The sequence below is a fragment of the Centruroides sculpturatus genome, unplaced genomic scaffold (assembly GCF_000671375.1).
Source record: "Centruroides sculpturatus isolate CEXI.00-Female unplaced genomic scaffold, Cexi_2.0 scaffold279, whole genome shotgun sequence".
Taxonomy (NCBI): domain Eukaryota; kingdom Metazoa; phylum Arthropoda; class Arachnida; order Scorpiones; family Buthidae; genus Centruroides; species Centruroides sculpturatus.
Window position 1 is genome coordinate 702,711 of NW_019384541.1, and position 8,838 is coordinate 711,548.

Genomic DNA, 8,838 nt, shown 5'->3' on the forward strand with positions numbered 1-8,838 from the left:
GCTATGTGGAGCGATGTCCTTCTCAGGTCGTGCGGCTATGTCCAGATGCGGTGTATGCTCCGTCGCTCCTAATCCGTAGAGAGTTCTTCCAGGTGAAGTTCGCTCGGAGGTTTCCTCTGTTAACCTCTTCGAGGAGTAATTCAGTCGTATATGGAGAGAATAGAAAAATATTCAAAGTTTACTTTTCCATGGAGCGGCGATTATGAGCTTCGTAGACCCTGAGGTTGCTGGAAGAGTAGTCCACTGCGTTCTCTTCCCTCGACGATCGCTGTCCGTTTCCTTAGCTGTCCTCAGGGGTTTCTTCGGCATGAGCTCCTCGGCTAAGCGCTCCGAGTAGAAAATCCGACCCCTTTATGTACCCGATCTGCGTGGGAAAAATCTGGGAATTTGTTGACGTCTTTTGACATCTCTCCCTGATTTATTACCATTTCCCGCAACTTATCTCCTTATATACTCATTCTTTTTGTCCGGTCGCTCGGACGTATGGGGGTCACGTGACATCGTGGTCCCTCGTCGATGACTTTCGGACGACGAAAGTCACCCTCGCTAACTACGCAGTTAGTGTGAAAATAAAAAATAGCGTCCGCATTCTCACACTATATATATATATAAATTACGTGCCTATATATGTGTATATATATATATAGGCACGTAAACAAAGTATTCATAGAACTAGTACATTTTGAAGGAAAATAGTACATTTTTTGAAGGCGCTTCAGTACGTTTTGAANCGCATCTAGAATAATACAATAGAAGCCGTTCTTCCGGTTAAGCCTTAATGCTCTCCCTCTCCCCCCGCGAGGGAATCTCGAAAAATCCCTTTTTAGTGTGCATTGCCATAGCATACCCTACTAAAACGCAGATAAAAACAAAAAATCGCATTTAAAATAGTACAGTAGAAGCCATTCTTCCGGTTAAGCCTTAAGCTTCTCCCTTTCCCCCCGCGGGGAATTTCGAAAAATCCCTTTTCACTGTGCGTTTCTATGACGTACCCTAACTGTCTACCAAATTTCACCTCTTTATGTTAAGCGGTTTGCTCTGGGCGATGATGAAACAATGAGTGAGTAAGTGAGTCATTCAGTCAGTCATGTTTACTAGTCGACAAAATTATTGTTTCGTTTGAGTAATAAACACGGAATTAACTGGAAATAACCACAAACCCCTTACCAGATACAGACCACTGAAAATTATTTTTGATTTCCTGCATACTATTTTCAGTGATTGTACTGCCACGTATTATGAAACCCATACCCTTTTCTTATGGTTCACTTGAAGTCTAACATTTTTGTCTAATGATTTTTTACAAAAGGTATTTTTCGAGTTATTTTATTGAACTAATTAAAATGAACCACCAGATTCACAAGTTCAGTTATAAGTATAAGGTTATTTGGAAGGAAGTCTCGGTTTCATGAATAAATTGTGGTGAACGTCCAAAACATTCAAATTATATGAGTGTCCATATGTGAATTCTGGTCACAAATTTCTATGACCACCTGTGATTCTGTATTTTGCTGCTCTGAGAAAGCAATGAAACATGGTATGTGGAAATGAAATAGTATTCTGTGTCCAGCAATTCCATGTCACAAAGTCTGTTATGATGGTACGAAAAAATGGAAGAGGATAATTCAAAAACAGACCTCAATGGAGAACAGCATTCATAAGTTGTACATGCAATTCACCACAGATATCGTACTGATATCTGTCGTATTACATACGTCTCTACGTGTCTCAAAAGTTTTTCAGAACTTTTTTACACTGTATTTTACATTATATGTTATTATTAGTTTGCAATTAACAGGCAATTGAAACTAGAGAATTATTGTTACCTGAAAAATTATTAACCAGAAATACGTTGATAATTTAAAGATTGCAAATTTTTACTATAGTTAGATTTTTTTATATTGATTATTTTGTTCCAAGAATTACAAAAATATTTTTAAAATTAGAAAGGAATGTGGTATAAATTCTGAGCGTGTTATTTCACACTAGTGTGCTAACCGATGGGGCTGAAGCGGAAGGCTTTTCCCCACTTACCGGCTTGGCTGTCAGGAAATGGCTATAGGAGGGCAAAAGGAGTGGGAGGCGTAACGATCAGGTGTCCAAAAGACTACACGGGTTTAAATTAACGAACACATTTAATAAACAACTAAGAAAATTTACATAAAGATATTAAATACAACACACGCGTATCAAGATATAAATAGGTATTATAAAATCTATTCTAACCTAACTCTAAAGTCCGAGAGAAAGCTCACGTTAGAGAGAGATAAATAATAATAGCAAGGGTTTACCTGGTAGGATATGCTCGTATAGGGCGTTGATGAAACGCACTGTGATCGTCGTCTTCTATTCCGAGGTGTCCTTTGAAGGCTATTTAGAGCGATGTCCTTATCAGGCCGTGCGGCTATGTCCGGTTACGGTGTATGCTCCGTCGCTCCCAATCTGTAGAGTTCTTCCTTCGCGAAGTTCTTCGGAGGTTTCTTCAGATAACCTCTCCGAGGAGTAATTCCGTCGTATATGGAGAGAATAGAAAATATTCAGTTTTTTACCTTTCATGGAGCGGCGAATATGAGCTGCTTAGATCCTGAGAAAGCTGGAAGATCCTGCGTCGATGTTTCTTTCCTGACGATCGCTTTTGAGGTGTCAGATCGATTCCCTTTTATACCCTTTAGCGTGGGAAAAATCTGGGAATCTGTTGACGTCTTTTTGACAGTCCTCCCTGATTTATGACAGTCTCCCCCGCCGTATAGAAATTTACTACCTTATTCGGTCATTTATTGTCCGGTCGCTCGGACGTATGGGGTCAGGTGACATCGTGGTCCCTCGTCGATGACCTTCGGACGACGAAAGTCACCCTCGCTAACTACGCAGTTAGTGTGAAAATAAAAAATAGCGTCCGCATTCTCACACTAGCATACCAGTCGCCAAATAAATAAAACCAATTAAAACTGGTTTTATTTCGCGTATTACCAATAAGTTAGACACTTCTAAAATATTTCTGTATTTATTGTTATCTTTAGAATCTGAATAATAAAACTCTTGCTTAGAACATCTTTCCGGTTTTACAGATCACGCATTTGGTGCATTGTGCTATTTTTTAAGTACATCCTTAGTCCATTGAATGTATCACGACTTCGACCAGGCTTTCAATCAATGCTGTTGAGTAGTAAGAAACATCTGATTACTCTGCCATTTTGGATTTGGAACGTCGCGAATCCTATTTGCTAAAACACTCGGCATCCTGCTTTTAATACTCTGAAAATCAAATAGAAAAATGTACACCACTGAGTCCTAAAAACATTCATCAATTGTATACAATTTAACATTTGCAATTTGCTTTTCAACGAAAGATTTCACTAAAATATTTTGTATGCATAGTTCCCAATAAATATCCAGACAATAAATATAGCAAAAAGTAACGTAAATTTTTCGGCTGTGACGAGATTTTATTTAAAAAATAACTTTTATATTATTAATTACTCTAAAATGGCAAAATATTTAATTTTGAAGATAAAAATTAGTTTTAATAAAATGGGGAAATGTTAATACGAATACAATCTTTATTCTGATTTTTCTTGAAATATGACACATTACACGGTCAATTTCCCCACCTGCTTACCTTTCATCACTAAAATTTAATTGCATCAGTACCCGTTGTACACAAGTTACAAATTTTGTTTTTTAATCTTAAATACTGATATATTGAACAAAACACACTTAGACGCAAGCAAACACGCACTGGCAAAAAAAAATTTAAATTATTTCTGAACGTATGAATGTTAGTGTGTATGTATAGGTGTAAGTGTGGCACGAATTTGTTCATACTGTTTGGAGTTTCATAACTCCTGTGCTTTTTGCCGAAAATTTGTGATATTTTGCAGAGAAGTGAGATTATTATAGCTATATCTGCTGTGAAATTTTGGTGGTTAAAAGTCAAAGAGGTGAGCAGACAGTGGAGGTCGTGTAATATTCCAGTACAATTAGTCTTAATTACGATTTTACTCGTTATTTCCATTTTTATAAAACTCAACTCTACCTTTAAAATTAAGGTCTTTTTCATTTTCGTAATAGTTACAAATATAAAACTTATTTTAAAAAATATGATATTAGATGACGTTACCAACATTAAAAACATTGCCGTGAAAGTTAAGCAATATGCTAGTTTATTACATAAATAATTATTATAATTAGTTTTTCCAAATCCAATTTGTTAGTGCATAAAGAGTTTCCCATTTAACGATGCTTCTAAAATAAGAAGTGACGTAAAACTGTTGAAGATAATTACGAAACGAAAATTAGTAAATATTTTCGCGACTAATTTTAATCAATATTTCAGGCAATCAATACCGATATAATATATTTCTTTATCAATTATGAACGTCACGTAAAAATACAATAACATTCACGATAATGAGGTTAGATTTATCACGCAACTAATATTTTGTAATTACTTCCAGCCGATATTTTCGATTTTTACTTAACATTTATAATTTTACTGGCATTACAAAGCTGTTGGGTGCAAAATCAGATAAGAGATATTGAGTGAATTTTTGTTAAATTGAGAAAGCTGGAGAAATTATTAATCTCAATTAATTAAAAATATCATTATTTTCGGAAAAATAATCTATTGTAAAAATTGTACAGTTGATACATATTTAACTGGAAACGGTCAAAAGAAAAACTTCAAACTTTGATTTATCGAGGTTTTGGTAAAAATCCAGATTCTATGCTGTGGTTCATTGCTGATCAATAACAAACAATTTTCGCTATATTTTAATTTTTTTTATTCAATAATATTGTTCAGTCAACGTCATTGTCTCGGTGCTGTCCACAATCTCAAGAATGCTTAATGAAATATTTAAAAAAATACTGAGAAATGAGTATCCGAGTGGTTGGACCATTCATTTCCAATTGAATTAAAAACAAAATTTTTTTTCGTCGTGATATTTCTTACCTAAATCTATCTGCTTTCTTAATTTTTTTCACAAAAACTAACTATTGACGATCGTAATATTTGTAAAATTTTGCTGCAAAAACTAAAACTTTTATATAAAATGAAACATTTTAATTACAATATCACAAGTCTATTTATTTTTTATTAGGTCACACACGTTGTGTGGTAGCGATTAGCCCATTATCGCCATTACGTGACATGATGTTTATTTTTTGTGGTACGTGGTTCCCGTGCATCATACAATATTTTTAATTAGTTTATTCGATAGAAGAACGTTGTTTATTTTTCATAAATTAAAATTAGAAACAGTTTAAGAAAATACTGTACAAATTCCAATCGAGCAAAACAGTTCCAAAAATTCGAGTTAGCTCGTTTGAACTTGCATGTTAATCTCTATGCTTGGTGACCAGGAAAAATAATGACATTGAATTATTCTGAGTCGAATTAATCTTCTTCCACTTTACATACAGTACATGTAAAACTAGTGTATCAATACATAGTCTATATACAGTATTCCACTGCAAATACGTGTATAACTTTATACATGGGTTAATTAATCCAGATACCTATAATCTAAAATTTCTGGGTAATCCAGTATCTTCCAAAAAGTTCTCGATAATCTGAAAGTAATTTACTATAATTTGGCATATATCATATAAAAAAATATTCGACATGATACTTCAATTGGAGCTAAGTTTTGTACTGATTACATATAGCATTTATGAAGATATACAAAGTATACTTGATAGTAAGTATTTTTTACATTTTTGTAACTTTATAAAATTCCATATTTATATTGAAAATAATAATTTTAAAAAGCATATCTGATTTTTTGTATAAATTACTGTAATGAGTCTATCAATTACATTAAAGGCTATTTGTATGATCTGAATATGTTATTTTATTATAATAAATATTATTTTAAATAACTCATTATATTCAAAGTAAATACAGTAGAGCGTCGATTATCCGAATCAATTGATGACTGGGGTTATTCGGAAAATCGATGTTTCGGATAACTGATTATGTACGAACAAATATATTAACTTATCCCATCTTGACTTTTTTTTCCATTGCGTGTCGCTTCGCGTTGGATTTTCGTCGATGTTAAGCCTAACGAAGACTATTGTATCGTTAAAAATTATTTTTATATTTTGTACAAACAAAATAAATATATTGAAAAATATAAAAACAATAAGAAATTATACTTCACAAGTGAATTTAGTATCAAGAACGTAAAATATTTGAGTAGCCCAAGACATAGCAAAGTATTGCAGCGCCACACCACTGGCGAAAATTTAAATTTGCCGACTGGAATTGTTTTGGATGATTGACGTTTCGTATTATTGACTTTCGGATAATTCACGCTCTACTGTATTACATTAAGCAAGAGATGAGACGTGATAAATACGTGGAAAAACTATTCAACGTGATAGTTAATATTGCAGGTGATAGATTATATGCTAGATAATATAAATTATGTGAAGTATGTCTTGCTTAATATAACTGTAATTTTTTACTTTATAACTTAATTCGATAACATAAGACTTTAGATTACGTGAAATAAAACTTTTGATAGGATAAACGCATATTGCAATAAATCCAGAGTGCAATAAGTTACAATAATTATTGATACGTATTTTAAAAGAAAGTCAAGAAAAAAATATATATATATATGTTTATATATATATTTTTTTAAAGTATTGTTAACGTAACTTCTTGGTGTGTGTGACAATTTGATAAATAATTCTAATTTATTTGTATATTTACCTCGTAGGCTACTATATTAATAAATCTAATAAAAGTAAAATGTAATGTAATATTCGGGAATTATTTACTTTATATTATTCATTTTTCTTCCGTTAATGTAAGATTATTTAGAAAGTTTTATCTTGTGTTAAAGTATTGCGGTCCAGTAAGTATTTTAGAATAACAGAAAGTTCAGAGAGATTATAATTAATTTTCTATTTGTCATTTTCATTAGCATTTCTCGTTTTCAAAAGCTTGTTTAAAAAAACGGCTTCATGTTAGCCATTTTAAAATTTTTGTTTTTGTTAGAAAACCTTTATCCTATCATTAACATAAAATTTTCTAATATAACTGCAATAAATTTACTAAATCCAGTTATAAACCAGATGTAGTACATTGCATTGAGTTCATACAATTTCTCTCCAAAATGTATACATATACAGTTTTTTTCATGCAATCAATACCAACGACGATATATTTTTGTCTAAATTATGTACGTCACGTAAAAATTCGATTACGTTCGCATACACGAAAATGAAGTTAAATTTGTAAGGTGATTAATATTATGTAATTTTCTTCACTTGCTATTTTTGTCTTTACTGTACATTTATTATTTCAATGACACTACAAACCTCTGACTGAGAAACTTGGATGGAAAATTAGGTAAGGGACATTTATTATTTTTTAAAAATTCGGTAAGCCGAAAAAATTTTTTATCTCAGTTAATTCAAAATATCATTATCTTCGGTAGAATAATGAAATATTTAATAATTTAAAAATAAAGTTGTCATTATTTTAAATGTAATTAATATTAGAAATTGTTTTTAGACATAGTAACTTAAATTATATATCATTCGAACATGGAAGGAAAACAATTTTTGAGGCTGTACTTGATTGTTTAGCTGTCTTTCCTAAATATCGAGAACATAATCAGCTTGTTGAACATGCTGACCAGAAAAAAAGTAAAATCACAGGATGCCCTAATTGACTATATAGGAACTATAAGTTATGTTATTTTAATAATACAAATACTTTCCTCTGAAAGGAGTTTGGTAGATAACAAGCACGACTCAATCGCTAACGGAAAACAATGATATACAAAGAAAGACACACTACTTGTTTAAGGTGGAGAGCATATAATTTAAACTTGATATGTAACGCTGTATCAGCGTGTAGTCGGAGCGAGGCTGCTCGCCTCTTTGTTTTCTAGATTATGAGGTGTATGATTCCTGCATCATCTGAGAGATTCAAATACTTGGAGATACCAAGAGCGGAGTAATCTTTGGACAAAGGCAGGGCATTACCTGGAGTGTTTTCAGATGCTATATAAGCAACAGGGCACACAGTTGACTTCAAATAGTCTTTGTTGTATTGTTTAACTCGCTCGTTTGTTGGACATAGCTCTACTGCCGTTTGGAACTGATCACGTTCATCTCTTGATAAATAGGCTCGATAAATAGACGCTGCCACGTGGGATGTAGCCTTAGTCAGCTCATTCTGACCTGTAATACTAAAGAAACACGCGACCTTCGTTTTGACCCCTGTCTCCAGTTTTAAAAAACGGATCCTTTTTCAGAGTTAATATTTTAATCAGTTCATCCTTGAGAGATGATGAGTGGTCCTAGAAAATTTCATGAAGATCGGACAACTCATTCTAGAATTATAATGTTGAAAATATGATTAAAAATTGCAGCTCGGAATTGTAACGATGTCACAATAAATAATCGTGGTTTATTTTTATAATATTTTATGAGAGTTATCACGACCTTCAAAATTGTCATTCTATAATAATTAATTAATAATATGTATACGAATTTTTAAAACAAAATTTTTTTAGATATGGATATGTATTTTTAACACAACTGTGTTCATGTTTTCATTACTTATGTTATCTTAAAATCCGAAGCTCAATTTCGAAACATTGAACATGCAAAGTTTTAAAGACTGCTGGATGTTGTTAAAAAGTGATTTTTGTCAAAGTGAGCAAACAATTTGTATTTTTACATATGTTTAATGAAAATACTTAAATTTTTTTAGTGTACTTTAAAAATCATAAATTAGAATGGAAATTATAAAGTTCTGTTTTCAAATTATCACCTTTTGCAGCCAAAAGCAACGGGCAAACGTTTGTTAAG